Below are 22,968 nucleotides of genomic sequence, written 5' to 3' on the forward strand. Positions count from 1 at the left end.
AATACTTATGTCTGTCATGTTCATTCCTTGAAACACTTCATCTGTACATGAAATACTGATAATTCTTTTCATTCCTTTCTTAAAGGGACCTTTAGTATTTTCCTTATTTTTGACCTGTTTAGTCCTTTCTATTTCTATAACTTTTGAATGCCCTTGGAATACAGTTAGACTTAGTGTCAAAGGTAACTGTATTAGCAACACATCTAAATTGCTAATTTTGCACCATACTTATTTTTAGTCCTTTCGAATGTGTTCTGTACGGAACCTCCCATCTCAGTTCATCTTGACCACCTTGGCCTTCTGAGCAGATGCTTTCTATTGAAGTGATTTTTCTTTTTTTGTAGAAAGAAAACAATCCAATAGAAACACTATTCAGTTTCAGCCTTCCGAAGGCCAGGGGCTATTTGGTGAATTTAACTTCAGTTAAATAAAATGAAACAAATCTATTATGACCTTCTGAGAAAGTCTCATGTTTTAGATCATAGGCTGTTTCTAAATAGAGGGATAGGAAATTAATGTCTCCCTATGTAGATTATTCTGTAACTGCCTCCTACAAGGTTTTTCACAGTTTCCTTTGAACTGAGTGTCCTGGCCATTTCTTAAGAGACAGTAGTTTGAGTGGATAAAGTCTTAAGATGATACACTGTAAGATATATATACACACACAGTTAGTTAAATTGCTTACTATATATGTATGGTTTTGCATGGAATTGTTTAACCATCATGGCAGTTCTAGGAAAAGATCATTTGAGATATGTATGTGTAGCTTTTTGTTTTTTTTTTTTTTTTCCTAAACAGTTTTGTGCAGTGGGCAATAGCTTTTGCCTTGGGTTTTGTTTCTGATACTGCTTTATCTTCACTGCAAATATTCAGAGTGCCAGCAGTATCTGATGTGACTGAAGGGAAACAAACAAAAGCAAAGCAGCTCACTATGGAGTGTATCAATTTTTTAGATTTATTCTGGAGACATTAATTTTGAAACTTGAAATTACACACCTATGATGTGTGTGTTTGTGTGAGTATACACGTACAAGTGCACATACATCTATTTATAAATATGTATGGTGTAATTCAGATCCTTGTCTTGTGCAGGTACATTAGAAGAGCTGGAAAGCTCATAAACTAATGTTTATTGGTTCTTAATATTTAACAGTTAGGTCTTACCACAGCTATGGAGAAGTGATTCAGATTCCTTCTATTTTGGGGTATTGCTTTTATTTGGGTGCTCCTCTCTGTAGAAGAACACCTTCCTGTGTTTGGCTGCAGACACTCGCTGTGGCAGATGTTATGACTCAGAGCAGAGAAAAAGATTCAGATTTTTATTTTTTTTCTCTCTTTTTTTTTTTTTTCATAAGTGACTTGCCCCCAGGCATGTTTTGACAGGGAGGATATCATTTCAAATTAAATGTGAATGTGGAGGCTTTCCAAAGCTACAAATTGCAGAGATTTCTCAGCATGACTCAAAGAAAAAAAAAGTGTTGTGCATGCTGATCACTTGCTGTGGTGGGAGGGTGCTGCTGTGGTGTAGCTCTGGTATTGAAACCCATAGTTTATTGCCTTGTTACACATTTGGACATGAGAGAGGCAGTGTCCGTGAGCGAGCTCCTTTGATTTCATTCCTTTAATGACCATTTTCCTCTGTAAACTACATAAAGGCCAACATGGCAGAGCTGATTTTTTTCCCTGCTACCTTCAGGTAGGCTGGGATGGTGACTGGTGGTTTAAAATCTCATTTCCCCTTTTTGTCAGGTGAATCTCTAGCATAAGTGAGCAGAAGTTGTTTTTAAGAGGACAAAGAATTTGGTCTGCAAGTAGGCAATCCAGAGGATGCTTCCTGACTAAGGCTGCCAGAGGGCCATGAACGGCTTTTTGTCTCTAGCAAGATGATTGCTTTTCCCCTTTTGAATGGGGAGAGATGCAATGAGGAGAGGAATTCCTTGTTAATTGTGGGTTGTTTTTTTGTTTTGTGGTTGTGGGTTTTTTGGTTTTGTGTTGGTTTTTTTTTTTTTTTTTTTCAGCCCATTTCTGGAAAATTAATGGAGGGAACATCTATGGTTCTGAATACCATCTTATGAGCTGTTGGTGTCTGTGATCTGTGTGTCTTTTGAAGTAAGAGGGCTTAATACTCTAGATCTCTAACATTTTAAAGTTTTTCCTGAGTTTAAGAGCTGAACTTTTTCTTTCTAATGAAACAAAGCAGAGAACACCCCCCATTTCTTGCCTAAATCTCCAGATTTATGGCACAGCCATAACAAAGGTCAGATTTGCATTGTTTGAAGCTGGTACTCTTTGCGTGGGTTCTGACTTTCTGAGGATATTATGTCTTTCATTCTTCCCACCTTTATTCTCTTTTTCACCTTTTGTTCGAGCTTTTGACCTGCGTTTCATCTCTTCCTCCGCTTCTCCCTCCTCAGTTTTCCACACCCCACCACTGCTGGGTCTCAGGGCAGGTGTACTCAGGCACGGGGTGTTTCTGCAGCCTCTGGGACAATCCCAACCTTGGTGTTTCGGTGTTAACATGGTGTCAGTAAAAGGAATGATTCTGATCAAGGGCACCTTTCATCAGTGTGTGACTTCAGCTGGGATCTGTTAATTTACACTTCTCTTGAAAATCAATGGAAATTTGTATGCAGGCAGGATCTGGCCCTCTGCCTTGGCTGCGTCAGCCCCAAGGTCTGTAGCATCTTGTGGTCCCTTCAGGGAGACGTGGACATGAGCTTCCTTTGTGTCACCATGTTCACAAGATTTTTTCCTTTTATGCTGAGAATATAGCGTAGGAAAGGAACGAGAGCAAACTCTGATAGCTTTAACCCATAATAAATCTGATGTCCTTGGGGAGAATGGAGATTAAAGAGCCAAAATTCTCTAGGAGATTGTCACTTGGCTAATGATGATCGTAGCCTATGGCAGTCAGGGATGATATGGCTGATACTTAGCAGGGGTTGTGAACCAATTAGTCTGCTCAACAAAATACTTGGTCCAATGGGTGCAAATGTTAAGAATATTTATAGGGCTGGCTGTGGAGTCAGCTAATCAGAACTGGAGAAAGCTACTTAAGAGGCTGTCCCAGGCTCTACAGAGGCTCTGAGATTACACAGCTGACAGATAAACAAATGTTTGCTCATGTAAATATTAGGACTCAAAGATTGTATTTGAACTCTTTTTCAGTTTTCTAGCATTGTAAAATCAATTAAGGGTGCTTAAAACATGCTAGAATTGTCTTCCCTGTGGAGAGCTGACTTCAGGGGTGGCTGTCCAGGTTGGCTTCCTCCAGCTTTAATTTTGATGTGTCTTGGATGGTCCAGGTGGGAGCCCATTTCCATGATGGCAGAGATGTCACATAAGCTGGCCCAGGTAAAATGGCAGCAGCACTGTAATAATTCAGCATATACTAGCATGTTGTTCTACATTCATTAACTGCTTAAGATCTGAGTCTTTCCATTCACTCTTTAACCCATTACCTCTTTAACCTAATGACTTGCCGAAGTATGAAACTGCTGCAAATCAACATTGGTATCACAGCCTGGTCCATTGTGTTAGTAATGTCCAGTCCATTGTACTAGTGATGTAGAGAGTTGGTACTTACATAAGGACTAATAGGATAGTTGGAGAAGAAAAGCAGTAATTCATCTAAGTTTAAAGGGTGGCTTAAAGGTTTATAAGGGTTTCTTTCTTGGCTTGTTTATTTATTTGCACTTCATGTTAAATGCAATTAATAAAATACTTTTTCACTTTTTTGCCCCTCTAAGGCATTGTTTAGCAGAACTTCTGTTAAACAGATAATAAAATGAGAAAAATCCACAGGCTTCACTGGAAAAGCTTTTTGAAACCTGAGAATATTGACTCCTCAGATTTAGGACATAAATGTGGTTATACATGTTTTTACACAGAATCTGTAAATAGAAGAACAGCTTCTAACCCTGCTACTAAGCTTCTAATCAAAATATTCTGCCTTGCTATTTTACAGCTGTTACTTTACAGCAAGCAATCAGTTTGAAATACAGCCATTTTGAGTTTGATGCTGAAGGTTGTTTTCTCCAGTACTTATTTGAAAAATCAAATGTTAAACTGGGGCATTTATTGTACTTGGCAAGCTCTACACTAGGTCTTTACTTATAGAAAAACAAAACATTAATAAAAGCCAGGTTGCAGATTGTTCTGGTAAGCACAATGTGAATTTATTTTTTTTTTTTTTATTATTATTATGATTTTTTGCACCCCTCTGTGTAAAAGCTTTCTTTGTGCTGCTGCTATTCTGGCTGTAAGTGGTTTTAAGTGCAGTGGGTTTTAATATACAGATGTTATTTCTGATGGATCTTGTATATTGAAACTGGCATAATGTCTTTTTTGATCCTGAAAAGCACAATGATTATTGGTACTGATAATTGTGTTAATAGCTTTTTTTTTTGGAGGGGGAGGGTGCATGTGTGTGTGTTCATATGTGTATCAGAGATGCAACATACTGGTAGTTAAATGGGGTAAAAATGGTATTTTCAAGAGGAAGATCCAAGTCCGTAGAGACTCTCCAGGGATCTCATTAAAGCGCTCTTTCCTTAATATAGTGTACTGCAATAACAGCTATCAGAATCCCTACAGTGTGGTTTCCTGATAGGTTAGTTTACACAGAATTAATTGTCTAATTTTGCAAGCGACCAGTACAGTGCACACTGATTTTTATTTATTCATTTTTAGCCTGATGTGTTGCTCTTGTGGATTTTGCTTCGTAGTTTAAGATAGTTTTTACAAACCATCTTCAGTTATACCACTTTGTCATAGCACATATTACGTAGGAATCGTGATTTATTCTTATCATTCTTCTTTTTGTCCTCCATATATAAGACTTGCTGTTAATTTAAGCAATAAATTTTTTGCATAAAGCATTTTTAAACAATACAAATAAAAGGATGCATCAGAAAAGCAGATTCAGACTGTATAAGGCTTCTGTGGTTTAGATGCTCCAGAGACCCATCCTGAATGGGGAGAGTGGATTTTCCTTGTCCCCAGAGGTCAGCTTGCTGGTTTGTCTGGTACAGGAATAGCAAAGTGAAGATGAACCTTACACAGAACAAAGGACCAGCAACTTGCAGTCAGTTGATACAGAAGCATAGAAAAATGTATTTGAATAAAACCTAACAGGCTGTGCTGAGAATTTGGCTTGAACAGGATTTTAAATGTATTTGGAGGCTTCCTTTTTAAAATGAAGTTCTTTTTAAATGATTTGCACACAAACAAAAGACTTCTATCTTACTACCTACGTTTAGCAGCATGAGAAAGATGGACTTATGCAGAATATTCTTCCGCTCAGTTTGGGGCGGGATGGCTGCTAAAACAACTGCTGGTCTCGACCAACAGCTAAAAACTGCCTTTCAGCTTGACTCATCATTGCTGCTGCCCTCGGGAGATGATGCTTCTTCCCTCACCTGCTCAGGCTCATGCAGGTGGGGAAGAGATGATAGGCTTCTGCTGATTCCTTGCCCCTGGACCTGGCAGTGTTCCTGCAGCCTGCTGATATTTTTAGCCTGAGGAATGGCTTTGCTCTACAAAGACCATTGCAAAAGCCAAACATCTCTGCTGAAACTACCACTGTTCACTTGTGATCAGCACGCTGGCTGGAGGAATTGGTGACTATGCCCTCAGCTACTGTAAACTGGAGAAGTTATATGAGTAGCTGAAAGAGCTTTCTGCACAGACGGTCTGGAAGCAATATAGGAGGCAGGGAATGAGCATGGGCTGGATATGAGCTGGAAGGAACATGGGAACCCAGAGACAGCCAGAAGTGATGTAGCCTGAGGAGACCGCACAGAGACAAGAGAACAGTCCTGTCCCAAGTGTGTGCGTGTTTGTATGCTTGGGTACCTTCTGTCTCAGTGTGGTGATGGGTTATTAAAACATCTCCTGTTTCTGTAGGATGAAGAACTGGATGGAGGAGGGAGGGAGGGCTGAGGAGCATCATTCCCATCATTCCAGTTGAGAGTTCAGGCAAAGGGTGTCCTCCAACTGGGACTAAAGGATGTGGAAGTGAAACACTTCAATTAATGTAAGTGAGGGAGAGTAAGGCCATAGTGCTAGCTGAGAGAAAGGACAAGTCAAGATAGCTTATTGGGGGGGGGGGGAGGGGGGAACCCAAACCAGCAAAACTATCATCAAAGCCTGTTGTAATTCAGAAAGTGTTTGTCAACACTGGGATTTTATCTTTAATTTCTCGTTTACATATATGAAACATTCTCCAGGTAAAAACTCTGACTTTTCTTGTAAGAAGTGAGCATTTTGTATGGTGTTGCCATCCTTCTTGCTGGCAGTTCTAGGAGGGAGACATAGGAAGTCAGTGAAAGGTGAGATTCCTTTGCCTGCTCATTCATTGCCTTTTTAGCTCTTGCCTCTGTTAAAGAAGTTAAGGTACAATGTGCTCTGTGAATTTATAATGCTGTAGGTATTCCAAACTGCTTTCATAAACAGGGATTGTATCTCCCTCTTAGACACTAGATATGAAAAAGCCAGCCTACAGGCTGCAGTGTGGATCCAGCCCACCAAGCAAATGAGATGCCCATCACACAGGCAAAGTTCTACTGTTCCCATGTATTACAGACCATGGTGTGTGGACTGGGCTTGAGCAGAGATGAGGCTGTTCTCTGTTGGGAGACACCTGAATTGTGAATGTGCCACCATTCTGTCTGGTCCTGTGACAGGGATTTGATGGCGTGCAGAGCCTTTGAGTGCTGTGTCCTATCGTGGCCCCATTGGTAATGTGCATGTTGTTCTCGTGTCAGTTGTTATCTCGAAGTGTTGACATCATGTACTAAATAACACTTAAGCAAGTCTCTTTCCATCAGAAGATGAATTTCTGACACAACTGAAGTCAATGGGGCTTTTGTCACTGACTTCAATAGACCTCAGCCTCCACCTCATGACTCCATGGGAAGAAGAATAAATTGCTGCCGAAAATGCAACCGTCTCTGACATCCAGTGGGAAAGGATAATTAGCAGTCAGTCATGGAGCTGCCATCGTGGTTGTCTGATGAATAATAGAACTGAGTACAAGTGATATGTTGCCTTCCAAGTGCGTAAAGTAATTTTAGCAGATTAGCATGAGTATAAGCAGCCAAGAAATATGGTATGAAAACCAAGTGTGAGATGAGTTCTAGACAGTAGACATCAACTTTTCCGCCTGTCTGGCCTCCAAAACATACTGCATAGTTTTATCTAAACACTAGAACAGGAAGGTGTTGGGGATTAGGAAGACAAAGTCTGGTGTTACTAGGCTTTTTTTCTTTTATTTTTAGGGGTTTTTTGTATTGGGTTAATGTTCTTAAAAGAGCATGAGAGAGATTTCAATGAAACTTCTTCTCCCTCTTTGCTTCTTGTTAGAAATACCTCTGGAACTGGTTAGAGCACGGTTGGACTCTGTTGTAAGGATGATGGTACAAGGGTGAAGGACCACGTTTTATGGGTGTGTGTAGCTTCCATGCATTGAGGAAACCCTGGCTTGGAAATTCTGATTTCTATCAGAGACACAGTTCAACCAGCTGGTGTGTTGGGCTTTTAGGAAGAAACACAAAGATAGGTGCTGGATTTGTGGATCTATACCTTTTGAGAAAAGCGAACAACAATTAAAGCAGAAGAAAGCAAACCCAATGTGGTTTTAATCATTAGCTTCAGTTTGTAGTTGGTCTTAACACTGCGGGCAGCTTTGTGAGTGCATAAAGACGGCACTGTAATGCTGTGGCTTTTAACTAGGCCTGTTTATGTATTGTGATTGGCGAAGCTATTGACTTCATATTCTTTCATGTTCTTTATGTTCCCTTCTGTTTTGATGTTATCGTGCAGTCATCTTAGCTACGTATTAAACAAGAGACTACTTCAATATAAAATGATCAAAGGCGTAGGGGAACACAGGGCCATAAAGAATATATGGAGAGCTCTGGGGGAATGATAAGTTGAATTTAAAGGCTTTTTCAAGCTGCTTAATTCCTGCTTAGATTTCTGATGCCACCAATAGGCAACAGTCATTTTCTTTAAATCTTTTACTAAGGATTGACTGGCAGAATCACTGTTTTACATGGGGTTTAGAGAGTAAAAGGCCACCCTGAAGGTCAAGCCCGAAGAGATTTCCTCTAAGAGCTCATTGATTCTACTAGATTTTTGACTTGAAAAAAGACCACTCCTTCCTAGGTCTGTGGCTTGGATACAAGTGCCTTAGTATGTGCCAGCACAGAAGGCAGGAGCAAAAGTGTAAGTGCAGGAAAAAAATGATAGAGAAAGATGCTGTGGGGCAGATAGACAATGATTTCAGTTTCTTGCTTGTACAATTCAAACTGGTGACATTATTAGCTACTGGTCCATGAAAAAAGAAAGTATTATTTTATTGGTTTCAGAAATGGATTATATTAACAGTGAAATTGGGCAGAATAAAGATTTATGGTCACATCCTTAGCTTTAGTAAACAGGCAGAGGACCTCTGCTTATAATGGGGATAGAAGGATTCACTGCAGCTGTGGAGCTGGGCTGTAAATACTGTGGGTCTGGTTTTCTTCACATATATAAATGATTACATGGTTGCTGTGAATGTATATACATGTACTGTCTTTATTTTGCACAAAAATTAAGATGAGCATGTTTTGCCTCTCTAACCTCATTATAATATTGGCTTTGTAAGTTGCCCAGTGCTGTGGTGGTGATTAGCAAAATGAATCTGAAAGTCTACCCCATAAGCAAACTCTGTATTTGCGCTATTACCTACTCCTGTGATATTTCAATCTGATTCATTAGTAAAATTAGCATTTTTATGGACTAATTAGGGAAGAATGTTGCTTGCGCTCTTTCTGATATACAGAGATTTTCACAGCTTAGTAAAATCAAATAGAACTGAAACTTCCCCCCCCCCCCCCAAAAAGAAGAAAAGCAAAAGCGTTACTCAAATTAACTCAAAAGATTGGGGAGATTTTAATTTAAAGGGGGAAAAAAAAAAAAAAGGAATTAAGAGAAGATTAGATTACTGTACTATTGGCAGTTTGTACAGTTTTTTGAATTAAAAATTCCAGATCTCTTTCAGCTATTTTGGTTCTTCAGGCATAAAAATATTTTAAAAGCTGTCAGTCAGTCACCATATTTTTTGTGACGGTTGCAAAATGAACAGTAATGAGAATGAATAGTAATGAGTGCATTATCCGGTATCTATAAATACCAATTGATTTTCATTGTAAGTTTATATATTTCAGTCGACATACATTCTAGTTTTTCTCTTCTTTTTAAAACCAAGGTCAGGTTTTATTAGACCATAGCCGTTCATTCAAACATGTCTTAGTTTTTCTCACATTACGCTAATGAACCACTTGCTTTTGAAGTTTAATTCTAAATATGCATGTGTGTCACTTTTTCCTGATCACATTCTCCATTTGCCAGGAGGGTAAAAATGGGTGTCTGTGACTAAACATCTGAGGTCATCTTTTTGCAAGAGAAGTATTCTTTCTTCTTAGAGGATGGAATACAATTATTTTAATCAATGCAGGCATCTTCTGTTTTGATTATTATGTTTTTATAATGATCTTGATTTACAGAGACAAAGAGCAGTGAACATCTCATTTTGGGCTTCTGTAGAGAAGGCAAAAATCTCCATCTTGCATAAAGGGTAGAAGTTCAATTAGGCATTTTGGTGTCATGGGAGGTTGATTGTGCTTTAATTGGCTCCAGCTGACTGGCTTTTAGGCCATGATACTCTTCACCTGCAGTTGGATACTTCTCAAATATGTATGGAACTTTTTGTTGCGTTTGAAAGTGTTGCACAGTCAAAATAATTATTTCCAAATGATACCTTACAAGTGAATGCCTGATGATAAATACAAGTTACATTAAAACTGTAAAATAATTTAAGTTGGAAGGCACCTTTGGAGGTCATCTGGTCCAACCTCCTTCCGAATGTAGGCACAACTTTGAAGTTAGATCAGGTTGCTCAGGGCTTTGTCCAGTTGAAAACAGTAATTAGCCTTTTCTTCTTCAGGCTAGACAAACACAGTTCTCCCAGTTTCTTCTTCTAAATTATGTGCTGCAGCCCCCTCATCATCTTGGTGCTCTCTGCTGAATTTTTGCCAGTTCATCAGTGTCTGTTTTGTAACAGGCAAACCAAAACTGGACACTCTGTCCCAGAAGCAGTCTCACAAGTGCTGAATAGAGAGTAATAATTGCTTTCCTTGACCTGCTGGCTGTGCTCCTGCGAATGCAACCCAGCGTGTGGTTGACGTTCATCACTGTCACTGCCGACTCCTGTTCAACCCTGTGGCTGTCTTCCCCAGAGCTGTTTTCTGCACTGTGGGTTTCCATTTGCAGGGCTTCACGTCTGCTTCAGCTGGATGTTGTAAGGTTTCTGTCAGCCCACTTCTTCAGCCTGTTGAGATGCTGCTGAATGGCAATCCCACTCTCCAGTGTGTCAGCTGCTCCCCAGCTCTGGTATCACGTGGAAACTTGCTGCAAGCGTACTCACTCTCATCGTCAAAGTTGTTAATGAAGATATTAAGTGGTTAAACAGATTGCCTTCAGGAAGATTTGCTCCAAAATCTTGTTTGGGACTTAGGTGAGGGTCATCAGGCAGTTGGATGTTGGTGTGTGTTGTTCCTTCTTGCCCTTCTTGATGATGGCCATGACAGTTGCCTTTTCTAGTCATCAGAAGGATCCCCCAATTGCCACAATATTTCCACAAAAGACCAAAAATCAGCCTCAAAATGATGTCAGCCTGTTTCCTGCACATTCATAGACCTGTGTAGATCCAGTTAATCGATTAATTGATCCCTAACAAAATCTTCCTCTACTGTAGATAGGACTTCCCTGCCCCAAAGACATTAGGAACATGGACCTGGGCAGCCCGAGGGTAGGCCTTGCCAATAAAGACTGAGGCAAAAAAGTCATTGACTGCCTCATCCTTCCTCTGTACCCTTTGTTAGTAGTTCTGTTGACATATTCAGGAGTAACCCACATTTTCCTTGATCTTTTGCTGCAGGTGTACCTATGGGTGAGCCTTTCTTGTTGGTCATACCATCCCTTGCCAGCTTCAACTCCACCTGGGCTTTGGCTTTCCTAATTTTGTTCCTGCAGTCTGGGCAAGGTTTCTATAGTCTTCCTGGGTAGCCTGTCCCAACTTTCACCTTCTGTTCACTTTGTTTTTGTGTTGGAGCTCTGTCAGGGATTCCACATTCAGCCAGGTCAGCCTTCTGCCACGTCTGCTCCGCTTCCCACTCGTCAGGGTGGATTGTTCTGGTGCTTTGAGGGGGTTTTCCTTGAAGATCAAGGAGCTCCCCTGTGCCCTTCTGCACCCCGGGGAAGTCATCCATGACATTACACCTGCTAGTTCCCTGATCAAACCAAACTGCTCATCTGAAGTTCAGCATCAATATTGTCTTTGATGCGCTCATGACATCTCAGTTGCTTGTGCATCACCAGTGTCATCTTAGCAGATATCAGGGTGCTTAAAGTCCCCCAGGATGACAAGGGCCTTTGATTGTGAAGGCTGAATAAAGCTTTATCCACTTCCAGTTCTTGATAGGGTGGTGGGTAGCAAAAACCCACAGCAGTGTCCTCCTTGTTGACCTCTCTGTTTCCGACCCATAACCATTAGCTCCCAACGAACCCATCACCTGCTTCTCAGCACAGCTTCACACATGTCTTGAGAAATAATTCTGACTCATTAGTCTCTACTGAGGAAAATTCTGTTTTCTGAGCATACATTTTAACAGGTTTCAATCCTATACAGTGCCTTTTCCAGCATAAACATGTATTTTTTTTTCTGATAGACAAAAATATTTTGAAACCCTATTAGAGTCTAAACATTTGGGTTACCATAATAACTTAAGCATATACTTAATAACCTTTCTTGATGGGGGATTGTTGGTATAAAGTCTTTATGGATACCTGGAGTCTTAAGTACCAATGTAAAGCACTCACTGAACTGATGTATTTTTTTCAGTTGCATTTTTCTCATTGTGCTTTCAGCAGTCCAAACATTGCAATACTGATATCACCCATCTTGACCTCAGTTGTCTTCTGTGTTAATAAAATGCCCTGTGCTGTTACTTAGACCATTAGATTGGGACTCGGAAGTGTTATTTCTGGCTCTGCAATTATCCTACTGCTGCAATTTCCCTATCTGAATTGGGGATAACAAAGCTCTCGTTCTTTGCAGAATGCTTTGAGATTTGATGATGAAAAGTGCTATATGAGGGTTCAATATTGTTATGTGAACAAATATCACTTTGTTTGCATGGCTTGACCATCTTATAAGCAAGCGGAGAGCTGATGACCAAATCAAGATTAGAACTGAACAAATGAGTTATAATGAAGAACTTCAGTCTATTGACTTCGTTTTTTCCTTCTGTTTGAAAGTCATTAACTTTTATAAGTAAATCTCTAGAGACATTTTTAGTCTGGAAATCATTTGCCAATTGGGTTTATAGATCTTTTAAGTTTGCTCATTTTATGGTTTTACTTATCATTTTAGATAACAAATAAGTTACTTATTAGTTTATATGATCATTAGCAATCTGAGCATAGAATCGCATATTATAAGGTTAAGTTTCCAATTTCAGTGTTGGATATTTTCCAAGTGCATTTAAAATGCATTTCCAGAGAAAAACCCCTGAAAATTACAGATTAACAGTGAACAATCTTTACAACAGGAAAAAATATTCCTTTGTTAAAACTATACTTTAAATCTGTTGTGAACAGGGCAGCAACACAATTGATTATTTTAAACATAGTTTCAAAACCCTTTCTACATTATTTGCACTTAGTGTCATGGGTTAGGTCCTTCTGATCTTTCTGAGTTCATGTATCATGGCAGTTTGCATATGATTGACTTTTGTGTTGTAGAGTGGAAAAAAGGAACCTCAGTTAAATTTCCATACTGCCTGCATAAGATTTTTAACCAGGAAATGTTAGGGAAATAGTTTGTCATATGGTGTAAATAAAAATAACTTTAAAAAAAACCTGTGCTGATTTATCCCAGTTGAAGATTTGCTCCAGAGTACCTGAGAATGACTGTGTGGTCTGGCACATGGCTGTGAATAGCTGAAATCTAATTTGTATCTAGAAAACACAGAACTAAGTTTTCTGGCTGTATTCTGTCCTGAAACCTCAGTATTCTGATAGGAATGCATGGGTCTCATGAAAAATGGTGGATTTTTTTTAGCTGGCATGTAGATACTCACGATGCTGCCTTATGAGATCAGGAGAAATCCTTTTCTCAGCCCATGTGCCATTCAGTTTGCACATACTCCGTGTTGAAGAGCTCAGGGAAAGGTTGTAATGCAGAATTGTGTTGTGCGTTAGAAGGTTATTAAAATCAGGTGAAAGTGTGCTCTATACCTTGGGGACCTTAAATGCAAAATCATTCTAACTAATAAGCAGATACTAAATGTGCCAAATTTTACCCCACGGTACCACAGGCTCCTGTGGTGGTGTCGGTTTTGCTCGCTGACTTTTATTGACTATCAGGATTTATTGACCCAGGAGGGAAATATTGACAGAGGTGATTCTCTACCAGTCACAATTTCCCTTAAGGGACAATAGCACCTGGTGTTCACTGTAAATTTAAACTCAATGCATGCATGTGTGTCATGGCACGGGGTTTAACTGCTGAACATTTACCTACTGTGATCGTGTGGCAGTGCTGTACATGAGACCTAAGTGCTTTTGCACAGACCTTGACATTTTCTTTAGGGAAAGATATCTGTGGTGTGACTGGTGACAAGCCTGAGAGAGAGCATCTGTGTGCGTGTGCCTTTATATGCATTAGCCTTTGTATGTATGTAAAAGTCAAGGTGATTTTCTTCTGGTAACCATTAGAACAGGGTTTAATGCCATACATCCATGTTGCTAAGTTCACTACAGACCCAAATTATGTACTGGCAAAGTGCTATAACATTTCCCATGTCTGAGTAATCATGGACCGGAATCTGGCCCAATATGCTTGATTTAGTAAAACCTGTTCATGGCTGCCTTCTTTTATTGGTACAGTAAATCACAGAAACTGTTGGTTAACATCATGTGATGGTCTTAGACAGCTATGATTAGTATTTGGAAGCTCTCTTCATATTCTGATAGTCCTTTCAGTAATAAATAAACAGATATTTGAACAACTTGCAACAATGTGCTTGCAGTAATTATGAGCCACCTTATTCTAAATGTGAGACTGACCTGATACACATTTTTTTATTCTTTTTTTTTCCTCTGGTCAAAAACTGAAATATTGGTAAAGCATGTCTGCTAAACTGGAAATCTTAATTTTGTTCTTTTAAAATTAGTACTTTCCTACTATTGCTAAAAAGAAAATAATCATATTATTTAAGAAGTAGAACAACTGTTGTACTGACTTTTCTCAGCAGCACAGCATCTTTCTTGGGTTGTGTTCATAATGCACGTGGGTAAAATTATACCTAAAAACGATTGTTTCTTTAATAATAGCTATTTTTCTCTCTTGCTTTTTATTTCTCAACCCATATTAATATCACATACTTGATATTAGTCTGAAAATGTCATTGCAGATACATATTTGCACTAATGTGGGATCTATAAGCTCTAAGGACAGCAACCTTTTGCTGTGACTAGAGTTTATTCATTTCATCCTGTACTATTTTCCAAGCTGGTTAATGCATCTTTTTATTGTTTGACAAAACTTCCTACTCGAAAACCTTTTGCTATTAATATGCACAAGTGGAGCTTATTCTGCATTCGCAGTGGTGCTGGAGCTGATGGGAATGCTGCCTAGGGCTGGGTGCTGGGATTTTGGGTCCTTTCATCCCTTTGCCACCCACACATCACTTGATGAACTCTGCAATAGGATAAACCTTCATGGTCTGCACTGTAAGGCAAAGTCGAGTCTCAGAAGATTGGATGTGCAGAGCACAGCGCTGCAGGAGCAGGTTGGCTGTAGGAGGGCTTTGCTGAGGGAGAGTGGCCAAAGTAACGTCAGAGTTTCATCCTGGCCAGTGCTCCCCTCTTTTGATACTGTTCTGCTTTGTCAAGTCCTCTGGGCCAAACCTATTGTTTTCCTCAACATTGTGGGGATCTGCAGCAGGCACGATTCAAGTAATGTTTAAATATTTAGTTTCTTTTTTTCAGAACATTATCTGAGCCTGACTCAGAGGCTTGTACTTCATCGATTCATGTATCTTTTTGAGAGAAATGCATGGATGAAATGTGAAGGTCACATTGCAGCAGGGACCACTCGTGCCTGCTCCAGTCTGTTCTTCCCCTGCAATCAGTAGACGGAGGAGCCCGGGAAGCTGCCCGTGCCATCTGTGGCATGGCCAGAGGCAGCGGGTGATGCCAGCCCTAATCCTGGCTGCAGCATGTGCTCCCAGTTCTGCTCAGAGACCAAGCAGCCCCCAGGTAGCTCAACACTGGGACTAGAGATGTCTTAAAGCCATCTTTGTGCCCTGCTGCTTCTCCCCTCTCTGCACTATGTGTAACGCAGCTGAAATACAGTGTCAAATTCAGCGAATGACCAGCTGAGTGAATAAGAGTGTGAACTGCATTCCCTCACTTAGAAATCTGTCAACTCCCTCTAACCTTTTGGCAAATTGAAAGACCAAAGTGAATGTACTTCCAGAGTATCATAACAATAAAATGCCATTGTGAAGCAGGAAGCAGAAGCAGCACTGGGAATCCAGACATAGAGACACTTTGCCCATATCCACAGAGGAAAAAGATTGTATTTTTATTTCTCATCTTTTAAAATCCCAACAGATTTACAAGACCAGGGCACCTAAACACTTTGATTCAGGCCACGAGGTCTCTAGGACAGTCGTCATAAATCTGTAGGTTGCAGATTTTTCCCTTGTAGTACTGTGCTGGGTTTGTTTTGAGCCCTCTGAGCTCAAACCATGACGAGTACCTAAGGCGTGAAAAACTAAACAGCAGGTGAAGTTTTCAACACAGACTGGGAGACAGGTTTTCTCATTAAGACATACATTGTTCCAGTAATTCTTTTCCAGTGTAGTGCTAGATGCAATCTTTCTAGACCTTTTCTGCAGGTGCAAATTTTCTAGAGTCTAGGAATGACCATGTGGATACTTCTGTGCACAACAGTAATAACGGCACGTAGCCCAGAGTGCCACAGATCATCTTCTCACGCCTCTGTGAAATAAGCCTCATGGTTAGTTTTTAAACTTCAGTAGCTTGATTTGGACAGAGTCATTTACTTGAGCAAGGGCAGCACGAGACGTCTGTGCCCATTGCGTGGCTGTTGTGCAGGAAGAATGACGGTGGGTCCCTACTGACAGCATCACCTCGGATGGAAGCACCTGGGACATAGACCATTGAGTCGTAATTCTTCGTTCACGTTACAGAAGAGTCTTGGGCAAAATGGTGGATAACCTTCACTGGATGATGCATGTTGCCAGGAGTTTAGATCATCTTCCCTGGGGAATTGCAATATCATTGCATGGAATATTGGATTTGAGGTGGAGGAGGATTGTGGAGATTTATGGTCAGCTTAGTTCCTTCAGCAGGACAGTCCTGGTAGCTCACTGGTGAAAGCCTAAAGCAATACCCCTTAGCAGTCTTTGAGCTGAAGCTGCAGTAGGTACGCTTGAGCACTGATATCAGCTCTGCTCCTACATTGCCTTTTTAATGTTAAATGTTTTTTAATGTTTTGGGGAGTGATGTATTCTTACTGTCTGTTTATACTGTGCCTGAAACAAGAACTCCTATAAATTGCCTGGCTCTAATAAACCAAATTAAAAACACCCAGTGATACAGACTAGGTTACCAATACTGTATCTTATGGGTTTTTTCCAAAGTTTTCCTATACTTTTCACTGGAACTGTTTTTGATATAAATCCTTTCCTTCAGTCTGTGAGCTCGATTTACCTTTCCTCTCTCTGTACAGTACAGTGATAACTTCAGTCCTACAGACCTTCTCTTCAGGAAATTCTATTAAGATTTTCTTTTAGCAAAAGTGAGTAGCCCTTCAAAAATCCTTTATCAGGTCTGTTCTTTCCTGTTATGGTTTGCCTTTGCTTTTCTTTTTTTTTTTTTTCATGGATAGCTGTAATTTAAAGCTTACTAGATCGATAAGTCCAAGATGCACAGCATAAATGGGAGCAGCAGACAAACAGCTGGTAAAGATAGGAGAGAGCTGATTAAAAAGAATTCAGCTATAAAGCATTTGAGTTACTATTATCTGCTGTGATTTTTCAGTTAGGGGGAAGGGGACTCACAAATCATAAATCCCTCCTCCCTCACAATCTCTGATTAAAATAATGCTGAATTTTCTCTTTTTTCATGTCTCTAGATAAAAAGTGGATTTTTTATTCGGAGTAGATGTTTTAATCAGTTATAAGTGAATTGGCTTAATATAGAGATAGCTGGGGGATATGTAATGGCAGGAAGTCTGGACCTGATGTAATAGCAGCATCTCTGGTCCTGAACTCTCTACATCCAGTCCTGTGATAAACTGAAATCCTGAAAATAGCCTCTGTTTTACACTGATTCACGACATAGGGATTTTCTACCCTGCTTTGCAAGCCCTGGTGATTGTGCGTGGGACTGGGTTTGGGTTTACTGTGCTTTCTAGCAGAGGCATGTCTTGCAATCCTTGGACCAGGCTGCCACAGCTTTGTTGGGTTATACCCAGCTGGCACAAGCTGTAGATCAGGCAATTTGCATTGGTATTACAAATTGCAGTTACATTATTCTGTGAAGGTAAAGACGGTATAAAAGGCTGAGCGTGTTGCCAGCAGGAGAGTAAACATTTCTAAGCTAAAGCCTCAGTAGAAGTCAAGAAGGATTAAGGTGCAGCTGAAAGTAGAATTGAGGTTCCTAAATCACTGCAGAGCTTTAGAAAATGTTTTCTGTTCACATCAGGAAACATAATTTATTGACAAAGGGTTTGAACTTTAAAATATATGTGCTAGTGAACTGTGTTTCAGTGAAACTGCATACTTATTTTGATGGGGAGGTTGTGTGCCCATAACCACAGAAATTATGTGAAAGACTAAAGATGTGTGTGGCAAAAAGCATGTACATCTTATACATGTACATCGATGTATGCTGAATTTGGCTGTTTATATACCAAAATAGCAGAAAGACATTACGATATGAATTTGAAATACTGCGGGAAAGGATGTGCATGTGCACGTGTGGACTTTGGAAGAAGGATTGGGTCTATCTATGGGGAAATAAGTCTGTCTGCAACTGGTGAAATGAGACCAGATAAAGAGATTATCAAGTAGTGACAAGAAAGAAAATAGGTTAGCTGAATTTTTCTTTATCACTTCTTTTCCCTTAAGACATCTCACTGAATATCTTGTCATTCATACAGAGAGTCTGGAAAGAAAATCACTTTTAAAGGTGACCCACGAAGGAACAAAAATTAGAAACAGTGCTTGTGTGCTTCTTGTGCTCCTTGGTGGCATAGGAATTTACACTGTGTGTGTGTGCTCTCTTTTGGGAGAGCAAGAAAAGTGGTCTTAAACTTCCAAAGCCTTCCTGTTGCCTTTGCTGCTCCCAGCACGTAGCAGAGCATCCTGTGGGTGCAAAGCAGGATGCTGAACAGGGACTGAAGCCCATGGTGCGGCCTGGCTCATCCAGGAGTGAATATTGAGGTGCTAGTGCAATAGCAGAGGTGTATCATGACCATGTTTATGAGAGATTGAGATAGAAATGCACCTCTTGGTTGATGTGTTTAAAATGGGGGAATATTATTGGAGAAAAACAGTTAAGGAATCTGTTTCCTCTTGAATACACTTTTCTTTCATGGGCCTTTTTTTTTTTTTATTTTAAATGAAAGTAACACTTGAAAATCATTTTGAAATTGTGTTTCACATCAATGGACTATAGGAGAGCAATAATGTAAGTGGTGATTGATAAGATTAATTGTTTCTGGTTTTGTGTTATCTGTGATTCCAATGAAAGCTGAATCTTATCTGTTTGGTACTATATAAACACTTAACAGGCTTTAGAAAGCTTGTAATCTAAGTAGACAAGAAAGGCAAAGAAAGAGAGGGGAAATAGAGGTGCAGAGAAGTGACTTGTTCCAAGGTCACAAACCAGATTTAGAATAAGAATCAGATCTTCTCACTTCAGCCCATTTTCTATTCCATAGGGTATGGTGCTTCTGTTATTCAAATATGGAAAAGCCTGTCCTTTTCCAGTTAAATAGAGGGCAAAGAGAATGAGATCAGACATAAACTCAGTGATACAGAGAAAAAATAATAAAAGAAAACAAAGGAATTGTGCTGATAAGGATGCTATTTTTAGATAAATTCAACATATGACATACCATTACTCAAATCACAAATTTGTCTTTCTCTTTAGATGCAGTAAAGTGGGGAGAAAGATTCAGATGTAAAACTGCAAATTGACTATACATTGATGAAGAAACTGCTGCACGTACTGGTTAGAAATGCTTTTTTAAATTTTATTTACCTTTATTTCTGAATCAGAACAGTTAAAGTCATTGTAACTATTTTAGACCCATTTGATACTGTTTCTGTCTAATATGCTTTCTTTAAAAGCATAAGCAAGTGTGGATATTTATTTGTGCATATATGTATGTTCTGGAATAATTCCATGTGATTTTAATTACTTGAAGTATGCGGACATGCTTTCAAAGTCTGAAAGCTCTCTAAGGCCAGATGGAACTTGATTGTCTTCTCTTTTTACAAGTTAAGCAAACAGTCATTTGTTATTATATGTGTAGCTGAGCCCTAAACTAGGCTTTGTCCTGTTGTAGCATCTGATTGGTAAGGAGCTTGAGATTTTACATTCAAAAAAACTGCTCAACTCTGGTCCTTCAACCTGTAGGAGAAGGTACTGTAATTATTCTATTCTGATTATTTCAAAGGAAGTCTTCCACTCTGCTTTCCATCCGCTGGTGATGGCGGCCACTGGGACAGCAAGTCACCCCAAACACTGGTGGAGGGGCTGGACCCAAAGTGGTGGATGGACCTTGCCTTTCCTTAAAGTACCTCTGGGGCATGTTGAAGAGAAATAGTGGGGGAGCAGGGCCTTGGTGATGGTGTTGCCAACAACTCTTCATCAGTGAAAAAACGTCTTGGAGCCATGGAGTTATTTATGACTTGGGCTTCTCTAGGATAGCTTGTTACTGGGAAGTTTAAGTGCCTGTGGACCCTTCCTGTAGTGAGATATGCTTGGAGGAAATAATCACACTGACAAGGGATTTCTATCTTTTTTTTTTTTTTTTAAATCCTATTCATAAAAAAAAGCCTCCTGTAATTTTGTATTCTGTTTCTTGTTTGTGGCTGATGAAAAGCAGGTCTGTGCTACCAATATGTGGAGTTTAAATATGCATTTCCCATTAACTTTTATTAATAGGAGCTCTAAGGCTAAAGCTTTATGTATAATGGGAATTATTTACACCATTACTTTATTTTGAGATACCGTTTATTGGGATTTTCTGTATTCTGCTCACTGGCCTTGAGTACTGCAGAGAGCAGGGCTGAGAACATTGTTCTTACGTATCTGCTGCTGAATTTAATTTTTGCTTATTTTTGTGGTCTGTAAAATTAACAGTGACAAAGTTATTGATAAAATGTAGTCTGCTTGCTTTATTTTTTTATATTTTATTTTATTTTTTTATTTTATTTTTTTTTATTGCTTTAACTTTTTTTTAGTAAAATGTTCTTATTCTTTTATTATACCCATAGCCAGTGATTGTTTCAAGTAGAAAATAATTTACTAATTTCTGATAAACCCCGACTAACAAGGCAGTGGGATTCAGATGCTGTGTGAATCTAGATGTCCGTAAAATCTGGTTATTTTTTGGTTCGTCTCTTTGTAGGAGAAGCTCTGAACTGAAAAGCTCACTTTCTTGTCAGTTTGTAAGTTAGCTTATAAACTTTCCCTCTTTCAAGACCAGCCATCTGGAAAGGTCACCATGTGGAGGCTGGCTATTTTTTAGGTATGCATGAGCAAAGAGAATAAAGATTTAGTCTGCTTTTCTTGAGGGACAATCTGTCTTGTTTCTTCTTGCACACCCCCAAAATAATGCATAAACTTTTTTCTTTTTTTTTTTTTTCCCACCCCAAAACCTTCTCCTGTATTCTCTGTCAGAGTATCCCATGAGCTATTCCATTTCAAGGGAGAAATACTGGAAATATAGGCATAACATTCCGAGTGTAGACTTGAGCAAATTTCTATATAGAATCATAGAATCATTTTGGTTGGAAAAGACCGTTAAGATCATCAGGTCCAACCATAAACATAACACTGCCAAGTCCACCACTAAACCATGTCCCTAAGTCCACGTCTACGTGTCTTTTAAATACCCTGACCCTTTTCCTTAGCAAGAAAGGACGCAAAGTGATGCAGCCTTTATAATCAGCTGGGCGCTTGGTGCTCAGGGCGTCAGCGATGTGTATGTTTGGGAAATGTGCTATTTTCTTCCCTTTGGCTCACAACTTCAAGTACACCCACTTTTCTAGTTAATATGCTGTTTCCTCTCTGACTGAACCAGTTTCTCAGTGTGGGGATCAGCCTCACGACCTCTTTGCCCTGCGTGACCAGAGAATGAACTCAAAGCCATTCAGATGGAGCTTCAGACTTAAGTTAATATGTGCTCCAATGTCTCCCCCACAAATAACTGCATTTACACAGGATCTTTTTATTTAAATATATGTCTCCTCTTTGTCAGATAGAGAAATTGTATTTAAGATTTCATTACGTTTAACTGTGTGATAAAATTCCTATACTTAGAGTTTGTGAGTCTGTTACCTTTTAAAAGATTTTTGGCAATGTGAAAGTTAGTACTCATTTGTTTTCATTTAAAATTCAGGGCATGATATGTGAAGTTTTATTTATAAGAAGGATACACTGTCATGTCATTTTCTACTTGCTTAAAAGCCAGATAACTGGTTAAGGAAGCTCCCATCCTGAGGAGAAGAAAGGGCTCATTAAAAACATTAGCTGATATAGAACAAATTGAGCTTCAGTGCCCTGCATAAAGATTATAATAACTGTAATAATAAATGAATTAATAATGCATTAAAGGAGAGTTCCTACAGTCAGATTGTCACATGCTTATCCTTGAAAATTGACTTCATTGAGGTGTGTCATGTGAGCTAATGACCTTAACTGATAGATTCAGGACTTTTCCACACTCCAAAATCCACTTAAATCCATATTTCTGTACTTTTGACGGTTAGTATTCTGGACAGACATGAAGCAAGTAGGACCATTTGGTGTTGCAAGCCAGGGGGTAGCTCATTGCTGAAACAAAGCGATCTCTAGTTTTAACCTCAGGTAGTCAGAGTTGGATGAATCCTGACCACTTGCAAGGGAAGCTCAGGTTAGCAATCTGGTGCTGCAGGATGCACAGCAACACCAGAAGCATGCACATATTGGGCTGTTGGGGCTTCAAAAATTTATACAGCCTCTATCATACAAAGAGCTTCCAAGAAGTTGAAGGTTTTGGGTGAAGGTCATGTTTGTATGTATCACCAGCAAATTCTCTCTCCCGAAACCAAAATTCTCTCTCTTTCTCACCAACCTGCTTCTGTGTGGTATGATGGGGCCGTTCTGTGCTCCGCGGGAAGTAATGTGGTCTGATTGCAGCTTGGTCTGACATCTTCCCCTCTGCGAGGGCTGGACTGGGAGAAGTGGGCATGTTCCAGAAGTGCCTACTTAGGTACTAAATGTGAAATAACTTGAAATAGCGCTGTATCTGAAAATCTGATTGAGTTGTGCATTATAAATATCATGAGATTATCAGGATTTAGGAATAAATGGTCAAGTTCAGCACTAAAATACAGGCGTCAACAGGGTTTTAATAGTGGAAGTTTAGGTGCTGAGGTGTATCTCTAGACACAGCAGAAAAGTGAGAGTATGGGGATTTCTGCTGTCCCCTCTGGGCAGGGGCTCATTTATATGTGCTGCACTGGGGAAAAACTGTATTAAGGGAATTGATTATCCAGACATTGTAAACCTGTGCTGGTTGTAAACTGCATCTTTAGGCACCTAGGT

At 39.6% G+C, this 22,968-nt stretch overlaps 1 protein-coding gene across 7 annotated transcripts in view; it reads left to right on the top strand.

Moving 5' to 3' along the window:
• Positions 1–22,968, top strand: part of CHL1 (cell adhesion molecule L1 like) — a 141,341-nt gene that overhangs the window by 13,390 nt on the left and 104,983 nt on the right. For 5 of the 7 annotated variants that reach the window (XM_074879180.1, XM_074879174.1, XM_074879181.1 and 2 more), the window contains exon 2: positions 19,303–19,383. The exons of the other annotated variants lie outside the window; for them this stretch is intronic. The gene's annotated coding sequence lies outside the window, so the exon portion shown is untranslated. The remainder of the gene's footprint in view (positions 1–19,302; positions 19,384–22,968) is intronic. 7 annotated transcript variants of the gene reach the window in all.

This window comes from Strix uralensis, chromosome 10 (genome assembly GCF_047716275.1).
Source record: "Strix uralensis isolate ZFMK-TIS-50842 chromosome 10, bStrUra1, whole genome shotgun sequence".
In the NCBI taxonomy this organism is placed as follows: Eukaryota; Metazoa; Chordata; class Aves; order Strigiformes; family Strigidae; genus Strix; species Strix uralensis.